The sequence below is a fragment of the Bos indicus x Bos taurus genome, chromosome X, assembly GCF_003369695.1.
Source record: "Bos indicus x Bos taurus breed Angus x Brahman F1 hybrid chromosome X, Bos_hybrid_MaternalHap_v2.0, whole genome shotgun sequence".
Taxonomy (NCBI): Eukaryota; Metazoa; Chordata; class Mammalia; order Artiodactyla; family Bovidae; genus Bos; species Bos indicus x Bos taurus.
The window spans coordinates 8,120,770-8,144,483 of NC_040105.1; the positions used below are offsets into that span (position 1 = coordinate 8,120,770).

Consider the following 23,714-nt stretch of genomic DNA (forward strand, 5'->3'; position numbering starts at 1 on the left):
ACCTATTGAGAGCATTTCAGTACAATAGAGATAATTTACTTTCCAATGATGACAGGTCAGGTTCAATTTCATGGTAGACTTGGCTAGCAAGGAAGAATGGACTAGCATTCATCTGGGGTCTCCATATAGTTCTTGGCTTAATTTCAGCAATATACAGTATGAACTATGAGGCTCCATTAATTAAAATCCAAAAGACCAAATGGAAGATGGATGTTTGTTCGACAAAACTACTATTTTTTCCATCTGTTTCAACACTGTGTGAATAAGGATTTTCTCCATCAAATGAAGAAAAGCCAACATTTCAGAAATGTCTGTATTTCCAAATATTACGCTGAAATTCAAACATTTCTAATAAAATTTGACAGTGTTTATACATGTTTTTAATCTAATCGTTTACATATTCTTTTTTCTTCTAAAATGATTAATCTGTTAATGTATATGACTTTGGCAAATACCAGAATTGTGTTTTTCACTATGGTCTTAGCAGTTATGACTTTTTTTTCTACAATACTTCACTACTAGATTCCTGTTCCTCACCTTTTCACCCACCATTCCTTCTTTGCTCTATTATTCCTTCTATTTCTCTTTCCCTTCCTCTCTTTTTCTCCATTATGTATGATAGGAATATAGAATTATCATATACTTTTATTTATAGAATATCTTCACTTTAAATGGAAATGACGATAACACTAACTTCATTTGGTTTCCTGTGACAATAAGTTAATATAAGATTGGGATTGACATATACATACTTCTATCTGTGTGTGTATATGTCTGTGTGTATGTATCAGTTCAGTTGCTCAGTCATGTCTGACTCTTTGAGACCCCATGGACTGCAGCATGCCAGGCTTCCCTGTCCATCACCAACTCCTGGAGCTTGCTCAAACTCATTTCCATCGAGTCAATGATGCCATCCAACCATCTCATACTCTTTCGTTCCCTTCTCCTCTTACCTTCAATCTTTCCCAGCATCAGGGTCTTTTCCAATGAGTTAGTTCTTCACATCAGGTGGCCAAAGTATTGGAGTTTCAGCTTCAGCATCAGTCCTTGCAATGAATATTCAGGACTGATTTCCTTTAGGATTGACTGGTTGGATCTCCTTGCAGTCCAAGGGACTCTCAAAAGTCTTCTCCAACACCACAGTTCAAAAGTATCAGTTCAGGTTGTTTTTCAGGACTCGGCAAGGGTACTAGACGCCAAATTGCTAGAGACCAGCAGCTGTAGTTGCAGCCATTTTATGTTCAACCTCAGGATGTTTCCCTTGGCCAAAAACGCACTAAGTCATCTGAGAGTTCAAAGCATTCAGCAAGCAGTGGCAAAGCAGATCCATCAAAAGCGGGCACCTGATTTCCATGACAAATATGGTAATGCTGTATTAGCTAGTGGAGCCACTTTCTGTGTTGCTGTAGGGGTATATATGGCAACACAAATTGGAATAGAGTGGAACCCATCGCCTGTTGGCAGAGTCACCCCAAAGGAATGGAGAGAACAGTAATCATCCCAGCTGATTTAATACTGAATTGTTTCAAAATCAACTCATAATTAATTCCAAGTAAAAGTACTATGTACCCATTAAAATATAGCATGTTTGAAGAAATAAAGTATACTTGAAACCTTCACACAAAAAAAGTGTCAGTTCATCAGTGCTCAGCTTTCTTTATAGTCCAACTCTCACATTCATGCATGACTACTGGAAAAACCATACCTTTGACTAGACAGACCTTTGTGGGCAAGTAATGTCTCTGCTTTTTAATATGCTGTCTGGGTTAGTCATAACTTTTCTTCCAAGGAGTAAGTGTCTTTTAATTTCATGGCTGCAGTCACCATCTGCAGTGATTTTGGAGACCCCAAAAATAAAGTCTCTCACTGTTTCCATTGTTTCCCTATCTGTTTGCCATGAAGTGATGAGACGAGATCCCATGATCTTAGTTTTCTGAATGTTGAGCTTTAAGCCAACTTTTTCACTCTCATCAAGAAGCTCTTTAGTTCTTCTTCACTTTTTGCCATAAGGGTGGTGTCATCTGCATCTCTGAGGTTATTGATATTTCTCCTGGCAATCTTGATTCCAGCTCTTGCTTCACCCAGCCCAGCGTTTCTCATGATGTACTCTGCATATGAGTTAAATAAGCAGGGTGACAATATACAGCTTTGATGTACTCCTTTCCCCATTTGGAACCAGTCTGTTGTTCCATGTCCAATTCTAACTGTTGTTTCTTGACTTGCATACAGATAGCTCAGGAGGCAAGTCAGGTGGTCTGGTATTCCCATCTCTTTAAGAATTTTCCACAGTTTGTTGTGATCCACACAGTCAAAGGCTTTGGCATAGTCAATAAAGCCGAAGTAGATATGCACAGTACATTATGTGAAATATCAGGCTGGGTGAATCACAAGCTGGAATCAACATTGCTGGGAGAAATATCAATAAGCTCAGATATTCAGATGACACCACCCTTATGGCAAAAAGTGAAGAAGAACTAAAGAGCTTCTTGATGAAAGTGAAAGAGGAGAGTGAAAAAGCTGACTTAAAACTCAACATCCTAAAATGATGATCATGGCATCTGGTCCCATCACTTTATGGCAAATAGATGGGGAAAAAGTGGAAACAGTGACAGGTTTTATTTTCTTGGGTTCCAAAATCACTGTGGGCAATGACTGCAGCCACAACATTAAAAGACACTTACTCCTTGGAAGAAAAGCTATGACAAACCTAGACAGCATATTAAAAAGCAGAGATATCTGCCAACAAAGGTCTGTATAGTCAAAGCTATGGTTTTTCCAGTAGTCATGTATAGATGTGAGAGTTGGACCATAAAGAAGGCTGAGTGCCAAAGAACTGATGCTTTTGAACTGTGGTGCTGGAGAAGACTCTTGAGTGTCCCTTGGACTGCAAGAAGATCAAACCAGTCCTACCTGAAGGAAATCAATGCTGAATATTCATTGGAAGGACTGATGCTGAAGCTGAATCTCCAATACTTGGCCACCTGATGCAAAGAGCAAACTCATTGGAAAAGATCCTGATGCTGGGAAAGACTGAAGGCAGGAGGAGAAGGGGATGACAGAGGATGACATGGTTGGATGGCATCACTGATTGAATGGACATAAGTTTGAGCAAACTCCAGGAAATAGTGAAGGATAACTTAGTAACGGAACAACAACAACAACCATATAGCACTAGGAACTCCACTCAATACTCTGTAATGACCTGCATGGGAAAAGAATCTGAAAAAGAATAGATGTGTGTGTGTGATTCACTATGCTGTATACCTGAAACTAACACAATGTCGTAAATCACCTATATTATGACAAAAATTAAATAAAAATATGACATTTAAAAAACAACTGGGGAGAAGTAAGTGAAAGTAGGTAATATGCTTAGAACATTGCTGGGTGTATAAGTTAGCAAACATCATCTTTACTTTTGGTAGCTACTGAATTTTATAATCCTTGTTCTTAATTTCCAAGCAGACAAGTGAAATGTCTAGCATTTCTCTTTAAAAAGCTATCTTTTTATTTGTTGTTCAGTGTCCTCTCCATGCTTTGAGGAATTCCCAGAATCTCCAACTTTTTAGAGCAGTGGCTCTTTATCTTTTGGGGATAACAAGAGATGCTCTAGCCTTCACCCAACAAAACTGCCCATATACACAACATTCTGCACACTATTAGGGGTCTCACTGATATCTTAATTCATCTGTTGGCTGATTATTGGTCCATTAACCTTATTTGAGAACCTCTGCCCCAAAGAGAAGTTTAGTACTACATTACAAAAATGAAAAATAAAGCATGTGCTTATGGGTAATGCTACCCACTCCAGTATTCCGCATTCCATGGACTCTATGGTCCATGGGGTTACAAAGAGTAGGACACAACTGAGCAACTTTCACTTTCACTTTACTTTATGACAATACCAAAGCAAGGTGGAGGGGAGAAACAGAGGTGGGGAGGTGCTCTTTGAAAATATTTGATTGCTGCTATTTCCATAGTAACTAAACACAATATTGAAAATGTCACTCAGGTTTGTCTGTAAGATGGTATGGGAGAACCTGAATGAACTTTTTGGCCGACCCAATATCACCTTTGGGGAAAATGAAAAACTTCATGGGAAGTTTCTGCACTTATTTGAGCATTTGGCATTATTTTATTTTGTATTACATTGGAGGGATTCATCTTTCTAGATGTCACGACCATGACCCACCCATGCCTTGCCTCAGGACTCAAAACAGTGTTGTCAAGCGGAGAGAGCAGAGATTTTGGAAGTCTACATCCTGGAGTTTGTGTTCTGGTTCTCCTCTCTCATTTCCTTGCCTTGGGTGTGACATTACATTTCTTGGAAGCCTTGTCTTTCAAAGTTTCAAGAAGGTAATATCACCTACTACACAGGTTACTGGAGAGACTATCAGATTGGTGTGTTTAATGCTTGTAGATTACCTTTCCTTGGGTTTTTAAAAAAGTTTGCTGAATGAACAAGTGACAGTGAAGCCTGTTGCCCCTTTTGTTTTAAGAGCAATTTTAGGGCTGTCACACCATGATTTTCATGCCTTACACATCCTATCTGGGTGGTAGAGTTTGCTTCTGCTGCTTTTACTGTAAAATTTGAACTTAGAAACATCACTGTAGAATAGTGTTCCTGTTCCAAGAACGGGACATCCTTAAACCACACAGAGAAACTGTTCATATGTCTATTTTCTTTGACTTTATAAGGGAAGGTATAGAGAAAAAAATGAGGACACAAGAAGGAAATGGTAAAAATGGGTATAAAGTATCTGTCTTCTTCTATATGCTTTATAAGAGAGAACAGTACAATTGGTATTAATCCTCCAAACTTTAAAATTCTCATTTTAAAGACAAATTCTCATTCTTTTACCCTTACTCATGTTTTTCCACTTGCTTTCATAGTCTAATAGGTGAAAAAAGAAAATATCACATCTGGCAATGGTTTTTCATGGCAACATTCTGTTTGTGGTATAAACTTCCTCCCACCATTTGATAAATTGAGACACAAATTGTGATAAATTTCCATCCACAAATTCCATCTGCTTATGCCATGTGTTATAATTAATCTATTGTAAGCAAGGCAGTTTTTCTTAACTTACCAAAGAATGCCCACTGAGAGGAAAAATTAGTACTTCTTTAATTCATTCCCATCTACACTTTATGCCAAAAGGGCACTTTTTTCCTGTACTCTTATGTATTTCTACAAAATTCAGTGATCAAATATCCATGTATAAAACCTAAACACTGAGATGGATACCTCCAAGGACAATTGTCCAAATAACTTTTGAACTTCCATTCTACCAGACACTGGGGAAATGTAAACTGTTGGAGGCAGGTATTTGGGTAGCTTATGATTTTCTTCTGAGGGACAGAGGCATACATGAAGAGGGTGAATGATGCCAACAGGCTAGCATTTGGAACATCAGCCCTCAAATCTGTGGATCAGGACTCCTTCCTGCATTTTTCTCTTAACCTTGATGGTTACTATACTTCTCTTCCTATTTCGCCATCCTTCCTTTGATAAAAGCAGACTACCCTTGCTTTTAAAAATGTCCATATCAGCACCCATCATTTAAAAAGTGGACACTGAATTTCCAAATACATGGGGTTTTTAAAGCATCTTTGATACTAATTTCTCATTCAAATGCTTTCTTCTCTGCAATTGCCCTCCATGGGTTTTCAGTCTTTTAACTTTACTGAGGCTTTCTACAGCTAAGTCAAAGATCTCTCTTGGTAACTGTCACATTACCCTTGAAAATAGGTGGGTTATTTTCAAACATCTTCTGATATTGATTTCTAACACAATTCCATGGTGATATGAGAACAGATTCCATATGATTTCAATATCTTTAGACCACGAAAATTTTGCACCTTGTTTTATGTCCCTGGATATGTTCCAGTGTCTCCTGGTTTATAGTCTATGGGAACTTGAATAGAATTTGTATCCTGCTCTTGTGTGAAAACTGTATAAATCTTAATTATGTTGAACTGTTTCATGGTGCTTTTCAGGTCTACTATAGCCTTCTACTTTTCTATTCATTCTATTAATTTTTGTGAGTTTGATATTGAAACTCCAACTAAAAATCTTTATCTACTTAAAAAAATAATTGTAACATAGTGGAACTTTATGTAACTTTGTTCTGTATTTTCCAAGTCTCCTGTAAATGTGTTATCATACTTTCATAAAGCAAAAAGAGAAAAATTTTTTCATATCAGAATCACTCTAAAAGAGACAAATAAGTTCTGCTCTTTCTTCTGTTGTCCCTTATTTTATTTTCCTGTGGTGGAAGGATAGCCATTAAGTGATTTTTGAGATGAATTTACATAGACATGAAATTCAGATGAAATACCAACCATTTCCACCAATAAACACTTATTATGCACCTACTATATACATTAACTTAGGCACTGAGAACATAAATATGGGTTGGGTATAATTGGTGCCATTTACCCAGGAATTGTTTATTAGGACAAAAAGATGCCTAAATAAGTAATTATATGGGTATACAAATATATGCCTAGGAGTTTGCTGGCACAGGGGATGACATGATGAATTGTGCCTAGAAGGTAGGGGTACCAGAGATAATTTATAACATCACAAAGGAATGCTGTATAAATGAATCTAAAAGGTGAAGGATTCCAATAATAGCAGATTAGATTACTGGAACCACCCCTCCACCAAAGGAAAACAACAAGGTACTTTTTTTTTATTTATTTTAATTGAAGGCTAGTTACTTTACAATAATTGTAGTGGTTTTGGCCATACAGTGACAAGAATCAGCCATAGGTGTACATGTGTTCCCCATCCTGAAGCCCCCTCACACCTCCCTCCCGATCCCATCCCTCTAGGTCATCCCAGTGCACCAGCGCCGAGCACCCTGTCTGATGCATCGAACATGGACTGGCGATCTGATTCACATATGATAATATACATGTTTGAATGCTATTCGCTCAGAGCATCCCACCCTCGCCTTCTCCCACAGAGTCCAAAAGACGGTTCTGTACATCTGTGTCTCTTTTGTGGTCTCGCATACAGGGTTATCATTACCATCTTTCTAAATTCCATATATATGCATTACTATACTATATTGGTGTTTTACTTTCTGACTTACTTGATTCTGTATAATAGGCTCCAGTTTCATTCACCTCGTGAGAACTGATTCAAATGCATTCTTTCTAATGGCTGAGTAATATTCCATTGTGTATATGTACCAACGCTTTCTTATCCATTCATCTACCAATAGACATCTAGGTTGCTTCCATGTCCAAACAGTTCATCCAGTAAACAGTGCTGTGATGAACAATGGAGTACATGTGACTTTCAATTCTGGTTTCCTTGGTGTGTATGCCCAGCAGTGGGATTGCTGGGTCATATGGCAGTTCTAGTTCCAGTTTTTTAAGGAATCTCCACACTGTTCTCCATAGTGGCTGTACGAGTTTGAATTCACACCAACACTGTAAGAGGGTGCCCTTTTCTCCATTCCCTCCCCAACATTTATTGCTTGTAGATGTTTGGATAGCAGCCATCCTGACCGGCATGAGATGGTACATCACTGTGGTTTTGATTTGCATTTCTCTGATAATGAGTGATGTTCAGCGTTTTTTCATGTGTTTGTTAGCCATCTGTATGTCTTTTTTTGCAGCAAAGGAATTTAGAATGGAGCAGTGGGCTCCCACAGATGGGGCAGGGGGAATAGCACACATACCGTGCAGGCAATACTGGGGGGCATTGCCCATGAAGACTTTTATTAAAAGAATAAACCCAAGTAAATGCTGGTTCTGTTTTTATTACCATCTCCATACTCCAGTATTCTAAAATAATGTCACTAATTAAATACTTTTCCTCTGCAAAACCAAATTGTGTTGGTTTAAGTTTGAAAAGTTGGTTGTCATATATGTCAGGTTTTAATATTTTACATATTATTTCCAAGGTACAAAGTTTCAGTGTACATATATACAAATGCACACACACATGTGTTTGTGTATATATATATAAATATATATAAAGGCACATGTGTGTGTGTGTGTGTGTGTATATATATATCCAAACACATACACATATGTGTGTATGTGTATGTATATATAAATATATATATATATATATAAATTCACATGGCCACAGTTTTAGCACTGATTTTTAACAATTCATTGTCTTCTATGAGGGAGTTCATTAAGAGAAGACCCTGTTCAACAATTGTCACCAACACAGGCTGCCATGGTTACCACTGCTCCCTTCCCCAGAGCATCCTTAATGGTTTGCAAGACCTTGAGATCACTTCCTGCACAGCCTGCAGTCCCCGAGGGAATGTACTAATAGGCACCCCACATTCAAACAGTTGATTCTAAATACACGGTGATACCACAAAAATTGTCAGAAGACGCACGATGTGCTTTTATTTACGTCTAAATCAGTGAAACAAAGTACTCACTGCAAGGAACAAACTTTTTTTAGCTTGAAAAGAACAAAATCGTCTTATATTTGAACACAAAGTATTTGCTGAATTTGAAAAATAGGTTTTAAATGAAATTCATTCTTAATTGTCAGTTATTTTGAGACTATGGAACAAAGAAAATAAACTTATGTTCACTGGGGCTGCTTAAGCTGTATCTTTTTCAGATTTTTTTTTAATTCCCTTACACTTTTACAGTCATAAATAGATATAATAGACAAGGTTTGGAGGAGACACACTCTCCCTGCCATGTGACCCCATCAGAGTTGACTTAAAGAGATGAGGATGGCAGGGAGTTTGCAGGCCTCTTTAGGGGAATTACAAATGCCCCATTTCTCCCACCAAAACATCTGAATTGCTCCCCATCCTCCGCTAGAGGTGTCAGGATGGGACTTTGTGATGTCAAGGCTCACCCAGGGCCACCATTGGCTGGGCAGGAGACTTGCTGACCTCATAAAGCATGAGGGTGTGTCTCCCTGGGGAGGGGTATATATAGTGGTGCTCAGGGGCTCTGGAGCAGACCACTGGGAGGCCTCAAAATGACTAAGCGGACTGGGAAGCCCCAAGGCTCCAGAGTAGTTAGGAAACACCTGCCTCCTGTTACCCGGGGCAAAAGGATGAAGACCTCCTCTCAATTGAGGCCCAAAACAAATGTCAAGGTGAGCTGAAGCCACCTAAACTCCTCTTGCCCATTGACCCCACCCCATAAGACCCCCTGCCCTGGTCTTGCCTGGCACATAACCCTTCTCTGCCCACACCCCTTCTCCGGAAGCTGTCGTTCCTGTCCACCTTCACCCTCTTCCCCAAACCAATGCCATTCTCTACCCCTCTCTTGTTTTCTCCAGGTGGCCAGGGCAAGTGCGAGAGTGAATAATCACCTACAGGCAAAGCTGACCAAGAAAACTTCTCAGAAACCGCCCACCACGAGGAACCTTAGAAAAATCGGAGGCTCAAAGCTCTGTAGCCAGGGTTCCAAGGTGAATGAAGAGCTGAATCAGAACGGACCAGAGGAGGTCCCAGAGAGTGTGGAGACGCCTGTCATTCCAGCGGGACCGGTGGGCAGCCAGTGACTTGAAGGTATGGCTAGAGACCTCAGAAATCTTTGGGGGTCTTGCCGCTGAGTACTGGCCAACAGTACAGACGTTGACTATTATACCAACTCCATACATTAAGAATGAAAATAAAATCAACCTGATGTGAAAGTATGTTTGTCTCCGAGTTCTCTGAGAGTGGGGGGCAGGGAGGGCAGGGCAGGGATAAATGTGTGAAGAGGGAGAGAGATGGGTCCTGTGGGGTTGGAGATGGGACCAGAAGGTCCAGTTTGCCAGAAAGTAGTGGGGGAAGAACTGGTTCCAGACTCAGCTTCAAAGATATACTTCCCATGGGAGAAGAGGAAGAGGACTTGGTGTTTCTCTGCGTGCGTGCAGAGATGGAAACTGAGCCGGGGAGCCGTGTCATGTGTGCGGTGGCAGTGCCATTTGCTACAAAGGCATAGAAGGAAGTTGCCCCATAAAAGGAATGGAATATTGACATTTGCAGCAACACGGAAGGTATACTATGAAGTAATATAACTCAGACAGAGATAGACAAATACTGTATGATATCACTTATAGAATCTGAAAAACACCACAAAGTAGAGAATATAACAAAAATGGAGGCTCACAGATACAGAGAACAATCTACTGGTTACCAGCAGGGAGGGGATGAGGGAAGGGCTATACAGAGGTGGGGGAGTGGGAGGCTCACCGTGTTAGGTGTAAGAGGAGCTCAAGGATGTATTGTACAACATGGCGAATAGAGCCAGTACTCTGTAATAACTATAAATGGAAAGCAAACTTTTACAATTTTTTAATAAGAAAGAAAAGGAAAGAGGGGGGAGGAAGGAGGGAAGAAAGGAAGGAAAAGAATGGTGTTTTTGGAGGTCACAAAGCCAGCATTGATTAGGCCCTTTTTAGCAAAGGAATGTAGTTTTTTTTTTTTTTAATGTATTTATTTTTTTTTAATTTTATTTTATTTTTAAACTTTACATAATTGTATTAGTTTTGCCAAATATCAAAATGAATCTGCCACAGGTATACATGTGTTCCCCATCCTGAACCCTCCTCCCTCCTCCCTCCCCATACCATCCCTCTGGGTCGTCCCAGTGCACTAGACCCAAGCATCCAGTATCGTGCATCAAACCTGGGCTGGCAACTCGTTTCTTACATGATATCTTACATGTTTCAATGTCATTCTCCCAAATCTTCCCACCCTCTCCCTCTCCCACAGAGTCCATAAGACTGTTCTATACATCAGTGTCTCTTTTGCTGTCTTGTACACTGGGTTATTGTTACCATCTTTCTAAATTCCATATATATGCATTAGTATACTGTATTTATGTTTTTCCTTCTGGCTTACTTCACTCTGTATAATAGGCTCCAGTTTCATCCACCTCATTAGAACTGATTCAAATGTATTCTTTTTAATGGCTGAGTAATACTCCATTGTGTATATGTACCATAGCTTTCTTATCCATTCATCTGCTGATGGACATCTAGGTTGCTTCCATGTCCTGGCTATTATAAACAGTGCTGCGATGAACATTGGGGTACACGTGTCTCTTTCCCTTCTGGTTTCCTCAGTGTGTATGCCCAGCAGTGGGATTGCTGGATCATAAGGCAGATCTATTTCCAGTTTTTTAAGGAATCTCCACACTGTTCTCCATAGTGGCTATACTAGTTTGCATTCCCACCAACAGTGTAAGAGGGTTCCCTTTTCGCCACACCCTCTCCAGCATTTATTATTTGTAGACTTTTGGATCGCAGCCATTCTGATTGGTGTGAAATGGTACCTCATAGTGGTTTTGATGTGCATTTCTCTGATAATGAGTGATGTTGAGCATCTTTTCATGTGTTTGTTAGCCATCTGTATGTCTTCTTTGGAGAAATGTCTATTTAGTTCTTTGGCCCATTTTTTGATTGGGTCATTTATTTTTCTGGAGTTGAGCTGTAGGAGTTGCTTGTATATTTTTGAGATTAGTTGTTTGTCAGTTGCTTCTTTTGCTATTATTTTCTCCCATTCTGAAGGCTGTCTTTTCACCCTGCTAATAGTTTCCTTTGATGTGCAGAAGCTTTTAAGGTTAATTAGGTCCCATTTGTTTATTTTTGATTTTATTTCCAATATTCTGGGAGGTGGGTCATATAGGATCCTGCTGTGATATATGTCAGAGAGTGTTTTGCCTATGTTCTCCTCTAGGAGTTTTATAGTTTCTGGTCTTACGTTTAGATCTTTAATCCATTTTGAGTTTATTTTTGTGTATGGTGTTAGAAAGTGTTCTACTTTCATTCTTTTACAAGTGGTTGACCAGTTTTCCCAGCACCACTTGTTAAAGAGATTGTCTTTAATCCATTGTATATTCTTGCCTCCTTTGTCAAAGATAAGGTGTCCATGTGTGCGTGGATTTATCTCTGGGCTTTCTATTTTATTCCATTGAGATACATTTCTGTCTTTGTGCCAGTACCATACTGTCTTGATAACTGTGGCTTTGTAGTACAGCCTGAAGTCAGGTGGGTTGATTCCTCCAGTTCTATTCTTCTTTCTCAAGATCGCTTTGGCTATTCGAGGTTTTTTGTATTTCCATACAAATTGTGAAATTATTTGTTCTAGCTCTGTGAAGAATACTGTTGGTAGCTTGATAGGGATTGCGTTGAATCTATAAATTGCTTTGGGAAGTATACTCATTTTCACTATATTGATTCTTCCAATCCATGAACATGGTATATTTCTCCATCTATTAGTGTCCTCTTTGATTTCTTTCACCAGAGTTTTATAGTTTTCTATATATAGGTCTTTAGTTTCTTTAGGTAGATATATTCCTAAGTATTTTATTCTTTCCGTTGCAATGGTGAATGGAATTGTTTCCTTAATTTCTCTTTCTGTTTTCTCATTATTAGTGTATAGGAATGCAAGGGATTTCTGTGTGTTGATTTTATATCCTGCAACTTTACTATAGTCATTGATTATTTCTAGTAATTTTCTGGTGGAATCTTTAGGGTTTTCTATGTAGAGGATCATGTCATCTGCAAATAGTGAGAGTTTTACTTCTTCTTTTCCAATTTGGATTCCTTTTATTTCTTTTTCTGCTCTGATTGCTGTGGCCAAAACTTCCAAAACTATGTTGAATAGTAATGGTGAAAATGGGCACCCTTGTCTTGTTCCTGACTTTAGAGGAAACGGTTTCAATTTTTCACCATTGAGGATAATGTTTGCTGTGGGTTTGTCATATATAGCTTTTATTATGTTGAGGTATGTTCCTTCTATTCCTGCTTTCTGGAGTTCATTGGAGGCTAATTACTTTACAATGCTGTAGTGGTTTTTGCCATACTTGACATGAATCCGCCACGGGTGTACACGTCTTCCCCATCCTGAACCCTCGCTCCCACCTCCCTCCCCATCCCATCCCTCTGGGTCATCCCAGTGCACCAGCCCTGAGCACCCTGTCTCATGCATCAAACCTGGACTGGCGATCTGATTCACATATGATAATATACATGTTTCAATGCTATTCTCTCAGATCATCCCACCCTCGCCTTCTCCCACAGAGTCCAAAAGACTGTTCTGTACATCTGTGTCTCTTTTGTGGTCTCGCATACAGGGTTAGCATTACCATCTTTCTAAATTCCATGTATATGCGTTAGTATACTGTATCGGTGTTTTTCATTCTGACTTACTTCACTCTGTATAATCGGCTCCAGTTTCATCCACCTCATTAGAACTGATTCAAGTGTATTCTTTGTCATGGCTGAGTAATATTCCACTGTGTATATGTACCACTGCTTTCTTATCCATTCATCTGCTGATGGACATCTAGGTTGCTTCCATATCCTGCCTATTGTAAACAGTGCTGGGATGATCATTCGGGTACACATGTCTCTTTCAATTCTGGTTTCCCACTGCCCAGCAGTGGGATTGCTGGGTCATATGGCAGTTCTAGTTCCAGTTTTTAAGGAATCTCCACACTGTTCTCCATAGTGGCTGTACTAGTTTGCATTCGCACCAACAGTGTAAGAGGGTTCCCTTTTCTCCACACCCTCTTCTGCATTTATTGCTTGTAGATGTTTGGACAGCAGCCATCCTGACCGGCGTGAGATGGTACTTCATTGTGGTTTTGATTTGCATTTCTCTGATAATGAGTGACGTTCAGCATCTTTTCATGTGTTCGTTAGCTATCTGTATGTCTTCTTCAGAGCAAAGGAATTTAGAATGGAGTTGTGGGCTCCACAGGTGGGGCAGGGGGAATAGCACACATCCTGTGCGGGCAATACTGGGGGGCATTGCCAACGAAGACTTTTATTACAAGAATAAAACCAAGTAAACACCGGTTCTGTTTTGATTATCATCTCCATACTCCAGTATTCTAAAATAATGTCACTAATTAAATACTTTTCCTCTGCAAAACCAAATTGTGTTGGTTTAAGTTTGAAAAGTTGGTTGTCATATATGTCAGGTTTTAATATTTTACATATTATTCCCAAGGTACAAAGTTTCAGTGTACATATATACAAATGCACACACACATGTGTTTGTGTGTGTGTGTATATATATATATATATGCACACACACATGTGTTTGTGTGTGTGTGTGTATATATATATATATATATATATATATATATATATATATATAAACGCACATGCGTGTGTGTGTGTGTGTATATATATATATCCAAACACATACACATATGTGTGTATGTGTATGTATATATAAATATATATATATATATATAAATTCACACGGCCACAGTTTTAGCACTGATTTTTAACAATTCATTGTCTTCTATGAGGGAGTTCATTAAGAGAAGACCCTGTTCAACAATTGTCACCAACACAGGCTGCCATGGTTACCACTGCTCCCTTCCCCAGAGCATCCTTAATGGTTTGCAAGACCTTGAGATCACTTCCTGCACAGCCTGCAGTCCCCGAGGGAATGTACTAATAGGCACCCCACATTCAAACAGTTGATTCTAAATACACGGTGATACCACAAAAATTGTCAGAAGACGCACGATGTGCTTTTATTTACGTCTAAATCAGTGAAACAAAGTACTCACTGCAAGGAACAAACTTTTTTTAGCTTGAAAAGAACAAAATCGTCTTATATTTGAACACAAAGTATTTGCTGAATTTGAAAAATAGGTTTTAAATGAAATTCATTCTTAATTGTCAGTTATTTTGAGACTATGGAACAAAGAAAATAAACTTATGTTAACTGGGGCTGCTTAAGCTGTATCTTTTTCAGATTTTTTTTTAATTCCCTTACACTTTTACAGTCATAAATAGATATAATAGACAAGGTTTGGAGGAGACACACTCTCCCTGCCGTGTGACCCCATCAGAGTTGACTTAAAGAGATGAGGATGGCAGGGAGTTTGCAGGCCTCTTTAGGGGAATTACAAATGCCCCATTTCTCCCACCAAAACATCTGAATTGCTCCCCATCCTCCGCTAGAGGTGTCAGGATGGGACTTTGTGATGTCAAGGCTCACCCAGGGCCACCATTAGCTGGGCAGGAGACTTGCTGACCTCATAAAGCATGAGGGTGTGTCTCCCTGGGGAGGGGTATATATAGTGGTGCTCAGGGGCTCTGGAGCAGACCACTGGGAGGCCTCAAAATGACTAAGCGGACTGGGAAGCCCCAAGGCTCCAGAGTAGTTAGGAAACACCTGCCTCCTGTTACCCGGGGCAAAAGGATGAAGACCTCCTCTCAATTGAGGCCCAAAACAAATGTCAAGGTGAGCTGAAGCCACCTAAACTCCTCTTGCCCATTGACCCCACCCCATAAAAACCCCTGCCCTGGTCTTGCCTGGCACATAACCCTTCTCTGCCCACACCCCTTCTCCGGAAGCTGTCGTTCCTGTCCACCTTCACCCTCTTCCCCAAACCAATGCCATTCTCTACCCCTCTCTTGTTTTCTCCAGGTGGCCAGGGCAAGTGCGAGAGTGAATAATCACCTACAGGCAAAGCTGACCAAGAAAACTTCTCAGAAACCGCCCACCACGAGGAACCTTAGAAAAATCGGAGGCTCAAAGCTCTGTAGCCAGGGTTCCAAGGTGAATGAAGAGCTGAATCAGAACGGACCAGAGGAGGTCCCAGAGAGTGTGGAGATGCCTGTCATTCCAGCGGGACCGGTGGGCAGCCAGTGACTTGAAGGTATGGCTAGAGACCTCAGAAATCTTTGGGGGTCTTGCCGCTGAGTACTGGCCAACAGTACAGACGTTGACTATTATACCAACTCCATACATTAAGAATGAAAATAAAATCAACCTGATGTGAAAGTATGTTTGTCTCCGAGTTCTCTGAGAGTGGGGGGCAGGGAGGGCAGGGCAGGGATAAATGTGTGAAGAGGGAAAGAGATGGGTCCTGTGGGGTTGGAGATGGGACCAGAAGGTCCAGTTTGCCAGAAAGTAGTGGGGGAAGAACTGGTTCCAGACTCAGCTTCAAAGATATACTTCCCATGGGAGAAGAGGAAGAGGACTTGGTGTTTCTCTGCGTGCGTGCAGAGATGGAAACTGAGCCGGGGAGCCGTGTCATGTGTGCGGTGGCAGTGCCATTTGCTACAAAGGCATAGAAGGAAGTTGCCCCATAAAAGGAATGGAATATTGACATTTGCAGCAACACGGAAGGTATACTATGAAGTAATATAACTCAGACAGAGATAGACAAATACTGTATGATATCACTTATAGAATCTGAAAAACACCACAAAGTAGAGAATATAACAAAAATGGAGGCTCACAGATACAGAGAACAATCTACTGGTTACCAGCAGGGAGGGGATGAGGGAAGGGCTATACAGAGGTGGGGGAGTGGGAGGCACACCGTGTTAGGTGTAAGAGGAGCTCAAGGATGTATTGTACAACATGGCGAATAGAGCCAGTATTGTAATAACTATAAGTGGAAAGCAAACTTTTACAATTTTTTAATAAGAAAGAAAAGGAAAGTGGGGGGAGGTAGGAGGGAAGAAAGAAAGGAAAAGAATGGTGTTTTTGGAGGTCACAAAGCCAGCATTGATTAGGCCTTTTTAGCAAAGGAATGTAGTTTATTTTTTTTTTTTAATGTATTTATTTTCATTGGAGGCTAATTACTTTACAATGCTGTAGTGGTTTTTGCCATACTTGACATGAATCCGCCACGGGTGTACACGTCTTCCCCATCCTGAACCCTCGCTCCCACCTGCCTCCCCTCCCATCCCTCTGGGTCATCCCAGTGCACCAGCCCTGAGCACCCTGTCTCATGCATCAAACCTGGACTGGCGATCTGATTCACATATGATAATATACATGTTTCAATGCTATTCTCTCAGATCATCCCACCCTCGCCTTCTCCCACAGAGTCAAAAGACTGTTCTGTACATCTGTGTCTCTTTTGTGGTCTCGCATACAGGGTTAGCATTACCATCTTTCTAAATTCCATGTATATGCGTTAGTATACTGTATTGGTGTTTTTCATTCTGACTTACTTCACTCTGTATAATCGGCTCCAGTTTCATCCACCTCATTAGAACTGATTCAAGTGTATTCTTTGTCATGGCTGAGTAATATTCCACTGTGTATATGTACCACTGCTTTCTTATCCATTCATCTGCTGATGGACATCTAGGTTGCTTCCATATCCTGCCTATTGTAAACAGTGCTGGGATGATCATTCGGGTACACATGTCTCTTTCAATTCTGGTTTCCCACTGCCCAGCAGTGGGATTGCTGGGTCATATGGCAGTTCTAGTTCCAGTTTTTAAGGAATCTCCACACTGTTCTCCATAGTGGCTGTACTAGTTTGCATTCGCACCAACAGTGTAAGAGGGTTCCCTTTTCTCCACACCCTCTTCTGCATTTATTGCTTGTAGATGTTTGGACAGCAGCCATCCTGACCGGCGTGAGATGGTACTTCATTGTGGTTTTGATTTGCATTTCTCTGATAATGAGTGACGTTCAGCATCTTTTCATGTGTTCGTTAGCTATCTGTATGTCTTCTTCAGAGCAAAGGAATTTAGAATGGAGTTGTGGGCTCCACAGGTGGGGCAGGGGGAATAGCACACATCCTGTGCGGGCAATACTGGGGGGCATTGCCAACGAAGACTTTTATTACAAGAATAAAACCAAGTAAACACTGGTTCTGTTTTGATTACCATCTCCATACTCCAGTATTCTAAAATAATGTCACTAATTAAATACTTTTCCTCTGCAAAACCAAATTGTGTTGGTTTAAGTTTGAAAAGTTGGTTGTCATATATGTCAGGTTTTAATATTTTACATATTATTCCCAAGGTACAAAGTTTCAGTGTACATATATACAAATGCACACACACATGTTTGTGTGTATATATATATAAACGCACATGCGTGTGTGTGTGTGTATATATATATATCCAAACACATACACGTATGTGTGTATGTGTATGTATATATAAATATATATATATATAAGTTCACACGGCCACAGTTTTAGCACTGATTTTTAACAATTCATTGTCTTCTATGAGGGAGTTCATTAAGAGAAGACCCTGTTCAACAATTGTCACCAACACAGGCTGCCATGGTTACCACTGCTCCCTTCCCCAGAGTATCCTTAATGGTTTGCAAGACCTTGAGATCACTTCCTGCACAGCCTGCAGTCCCCGAGGGAATGTACTAATAGGCACCCCACATTCAAACAGTTGATTCTAAATACACGGTGATACCACAAAAATTGTCAGAAGACACACGATGTGCTTTTATTTACGTCTAAATCAGTGAAACAAAGTATTCACTGCAAGGAACAAACTTTTTTTAGCTTGAAAAGAACAAAATCGTCTTATATTTGAACACAAAGTATTTGCTGAATTTGAAAAATAGGTTTTAAATGAAATTCATTCTTAATTGTCAGTTATTTTGAGACTATGGAACAAAGAAAATAAACTTATGTTCACTGGGGCTGCTTAAGCTGTATCTTTTTCAGATTTTTTTTTAATTCCCTTACACTTTTACAGTCATAAATAGATATAATAGACAAGGTTTGGAGGAGACACACTCTCCCTGCCGTGTGACCCCATCAGAGTTGACTTAAAGAGATGAGGATGGCAGGGAGTTTGCAGGCCTCTTTAGGGGAATTACAAATGCCCCATTTCTCCCACCAAAACATCTGAATTGCTCCCCATCCTCCACTAGAGGTGTCAGGATGGGACTTTGTGATGTCAAGGCTCACCCAGGGCCACCATTCGCTGGGCAGGAGACTTGCTGACCTCATAAAGCATGAGGGTGTGTCTCCCTGGGGAGGGGTATATATAGCGGTGCTCACGGGCTCTGGAGCAGACCACTGGGAGGCCTCAAAATGACTAAGCGGACTGGGAAGCCCCAAGGCTCCAGAGTAGTTAGGAAACACCTGCCTCCTGTTACCCGGGGCAAAAGGATGAAGACCTCCTCTCAATTGAGGCCCAAAACAAATGTCAAGGTGAGCTGAGGCCACCTAAACTCCTCTTGCCCATTGACCCCACCCCATAAGACCCCCTCTCCTGTCTTTGCCTGGCACATAACCCTTCTCTGCCCACACCCCTTCTGAAGCTGTCGTTCCTGTCCACCTTCACCCTCTTCCCCAAACCAATGCCATTCTCTACCCCTCTCTTGTTTTCTCCAGGTGGCCAAGGCAAGTGCGAGAGTGAATAATCACCTACAGGCAAAGCTGACCAAGAAAACTTCTCAGAAACCGCCCACCACGAGGAACCTTAGAAAAATCGGAGGCTCAAAGCTCTGTAGCCAGGGTTCCAAGGTGAATGAAGAGCTGAATCAGAACGGACCAGAGGAGGTCCCAGAGAGTGTGGAGATGCCTGTCATTCCAGCGGGACCGGTGGGCAGCCAGTGACTTGAAGGTATGGCTAGAGACCTCAGAAATCTTTGGGGGTCTTGCCGCTGAGTACTGGCCAACAGTACAGACGTTGACTATTATACCAACTCCATACATTAAGAATGAAAATAAAATCAACCTGATGTGAAAGTATGTTTGTCTCCGAGTTCTCTGAGAGTGGGGGGCAGGGAGGGCAGGGCAGGGATAAATGTGTGAAGAGGGAGAGAGATGGGTCCTGTGGGGTTGGAGATGGGACCAGAAGGTCCAGTTTGCCAGAAAGTAGGGGGGGAAGAACTGGTTCCAGACTCAGCTTCAAAGATATACTTCCCATGGGAGAAGAGGAAGAGGACTTGGTGTTTCTCTGCGTGCGTGCAGAGATGGAAACTGAGCCAGGGAGCCGTGTCATGTGTGCGGTGGCAGTGCCATTTGCTACAAAGGCATAGAAGGAAGTTGCCCCATAAAAGGAATGGAATATTGACATTTGCAGCAACACGGAAGGTATACTATGAAGTAATATAACTCAGACAGAGATAGACAAATATTGTATGATATCACTTACAGAATTTGAAAAACACCACAAAGTAGAGAATATAACAAAAATGGAGGCTCACAGATACAGAGAAGAATCTACTGGTTACCAGCGGGGAGGGGAAGAGGGAGGGGTAATACAGAGGTGGGGGAGTGGGAGGCACACTGTGTTAAGTGTAAGAGGAGCTCAAGGATGTATTGTACAACATGGCGAATAGAGCCAGTACTCTGTAATAAGTATAAATGGAAAGCAAACTTTTACAATTTTTTAATAAGAAAGAAAAGGAAAGAATGAGGGGGGAGGAAGGAGGGAAGAAAGGAAGGAAAAGAATGGTGTTTTTGGAGGTCACAAAGCCAGCATTGATTAGGCCTTTTTAGCAAAGGAATGTAGTTTATTTTTTTTTTAATGTATTTATTTTCATTGGAGGCTAATTACTTTACAATGCTGTAGTGGTTTTTTGCCATACTTGACATGAATCCGTCACGGGTGTACACATCTTCCCCATCCTAAACCCCCCCTTCCACCTCCCTCCCCATCCCATTCCTCTGGGTCATCCCAGTGCACCAGCCCCGAGCACCCTGTCTCATGTATCGAACCTGGACTGGCGATCTGATTCACATATGATAATATACATGTTTCAATGCTATTCTCTTAGATCATCCCACCCTCGCCTTCTCCCACAGAGTCCAAAATAAAGACTGTTCTGTACGTCTGTGTCTCTTTTGCGGTCTCACATACAGGGTTATCATTACCATCTTTCTAAATGCCATATATCTGTGTTAGTATACTGTATCGGTGTTTTTCATTCTGATTTACTTCACTCTGTATAATCGGCTCCAGTTTCATCCACCTCATTCGAAGTGATTCAAGTGTATTCTTTTAATGGCTGAGTAATATTCCATAGTGTGTATGTACCACTGCTTTCTTGTCCATTCATCTGCTGATGGACATCTAGGTTGCTTCCATGTCCTGCCTACTGTAAACAGTGCAGTGATGATCATTCGGGTCCACATGTCTCTTTCAGTTCTGGTTTCCTCGGTGTGTATGCCCAGCAGTGGGATTGCTGGGTTATATGGCAGTTTTAGTCCCAGTTTTTAAGGAATCTCCACACTGTTCTCCATAGTGGCTGTACTAGTTTGCATTCGCACCAACAGTGTAAGAGGGTGCCCTTTTCTCCAGAATTTATTGCTTGTAGATTTTTGGATAGCAGCATCCTGACCAGTGTGAGATAGTATCTCATTGTGATTTTGATTTGCATTTCTGTGACCATGAATGATGTTGAGCATCTTTTCATGTGTTTGTTAGCCATCTGTATGTCTTCTGTGGAGAAATGCCTGTTTAGTTCTTTGGCCCATTTTTTGATTGGGTCGTTTATGTTTCTGGTATTGACCTGCATGAGCTGCTTGTATATTTTTGCCTCCTTTGTCAAAGATAAGGTGTCCACAGGTGCTTTCTATTTTGTTCCATTGATTTATATTTCCGTCTTTGTGCCAGTACCATACTGTCTTGATAACTGTAGCTTTGTAGTATAGTCTGAAGGCAGGCAATTTGATTCCTCCAGTTCCATTCTTCTTTCTCAAGACTGGTTTGGCTATTCGAGGTTTTTTATATTTCCATAAACACTGTGAAATTATTTGTTCTAGTTCTCTGAAAAATACCATTGGTAGCTTGTTAGGGATTGTTTTGAATCTAAAGATTGCTTTAGGTAGTATACTCATTTTCACTCTATTGATTCTTCTGAGCCATGAACATGGTATATTTCCCCGTCTATTTGTGCCATCTTTGATTTCTTTCATCGGTGTTTTATAGTTTTCTATATATAGGTCTTTTGTTTCTTTAGGTAGATTTATTCCTAAGTATTTTATTCTTTTTGTTGCAATGGTGAATGGAATTGTTTCCTTAATTTCTGTTTTCTCATTTTTAGTGTATAGGAATGCAAGGGATTTCTGTGTGTTAATTTTATATCCTGCAACTTTACTATATTCATTGATTAGCTTTAGTAATTTTCTGGTGGTGTCTTTAGGGTTTTCTATGTAGAATATTATGTCATCTGCAAACAGTGAGAGTTTTACTTCTTTTCCAATCTGGATTTCTTTTATTTCTTTTTCTTTTCTGATTGCTGTGGCTAAAACTTCCAAAACTATGTTGAATCGTAGTGGTGAGAGTATTTAAAACAGCTGATTTATGGCATTCAGCAACTAACAAGGGAGAAAACCATTTTAAAATCAAGGAACTAGAGAGAGAGTCGCAAAGAGGTAATCTTGCCTTTTGGGTGCTCTTTCTCCCTTTGGAACATTTGTCAAGTCCACGAGAAGGGAATGAGGAGCTGAGAAATTGAGCAGAACTTCTGACAGTCTCCTAAGTCTCATGGAACAAAATTGGGAGTCTGGGATCACCCAAGAGAGTGGGAACCTGCTAACCATGACAGGCTGGGTAACAGGCTTCCTTGTCCTTCACTATCTGCTGGAGTCTGCTCAAACTCATGTTTGATACTAACTAATTATGGTAACATCAGTTTATCTTTGCATCACATCAGAACAACTTAATTTCAACTGTGGTTTGTGGACAGCTCTGATCTCTCTTCATTGCCAATCCCCTTCAAGATCCCCATTATTTAATGGTTTGAATCTCCAAATAAAACTCTTTCTTATCTTGTTGAAATTTTTTTCTATTTTTTTCTAAGTTCTAAAAACTTTGAGTTTCATGTTGACCACTCAGAAGAAGTGGGAGTTGTTCAAACCTCTGCACCATTTTCTTGAAAAATTAGAGTTGTGAGTGAACACAGGAAAAGTTTCCATTTTGTAGCTCTATGATAAATGAGGCAAGTCTTGTCTAGCTTTTGTACAAAATACAAAATAACGATGTCTTTCTCTTCCTCTCATTATGCTTAGAAGGACCAGGTGACTGCCCCCACAAAGCGTATTTATTCTAACAGCAAACGTGGTCTTACTGAACTGTTTTTTGTGGACGCCATGAGTTTATAAATCTACTTATCCTCCTACCTCCTATTCTCTCAAGCTGATATTCTGTATGGAATGCATTAATGCAAAAGTGTTTAAAGGGTGAAGAATCAAAAGTCAGGAAATGCCTAGTTAAGGATCTTAGGAACAATGAGAATTCGGACATATTATATAGTCTGGGTAAATTATGACACAGTTTTTACCACATGAACAGGACTGCACTGAAAGTATAAGCTTACAAGGGAGAGAGGAGTAGAAAAATTACATTCAGGCCACAACACCCACTTAATTGGGCTGGAGAACTTTTGGAATTTCCTGACAACTGTTCTAAAAACTGAACTGTGCACATAGATATTATGGTAGCAATATCTGCATTTAGGCTCCATGGGCTTATTAAAGGAAGAAACTATTCAAGAGACATCTTCGACTTAGCAGTCCCTAACTCAAAAGTTCTTAATTCATGTGTCTTTATGGGATTGCAATGGAACAACAGGAATAAATCAGAACAAAAATTAATATGTCTTTGTAGGTTCTTACTCTTTACATTCATATTAGGAATCTTTCCTGAGAAATGACCATTCTGCTGAAGTGAATTTTTATTCATTTTTTTTCCCCAGAAATATGAAACCCCTTGTATCTGTGCTTTAAATTTTGTTTTTGAGCAAGAAATAAATGGGTAAAGTTGATGAGAAAAGCTGAACTTGGAAACTCATTCATATCCATTTTTGCCCTCTCTTTTCCTGAACAAAGCCTTAATTAATAACTAAAGAGTCACATTTTTCACAAGGATAAATCTTTAGCACTTTCTTCTTGCTTTCCATATGCAAATAGTGGTCTCAGATAGTGAGTGCTGTGGTTTTCTAGATGAGATAAAATAATTATTTTATATCAGCTAAGAATTAGAAATCAATGATATCTAAACATAATTTCCT

General features: G+C 40.3%; 1 pseudogene across 1 annotated transcript; it reads left to right on the plus strand.

Annotated features, from left to right (window-relative positions):
- Positions 1-1,168: 1,168 nt before the first annotated feature.
- Positions 1,169-1,619, plus strand: LOC113887015 (annotated as a pseudogene). The gene has a single exon (XR_003509631.1). The product of XR_003509631.1 is annotated as a cytochrome c oxidase subunit 7B, mitochondrial pseudogene (transcript).
- Positions 1,620-23,714: the final 22,095 nt, after the last annotated feature.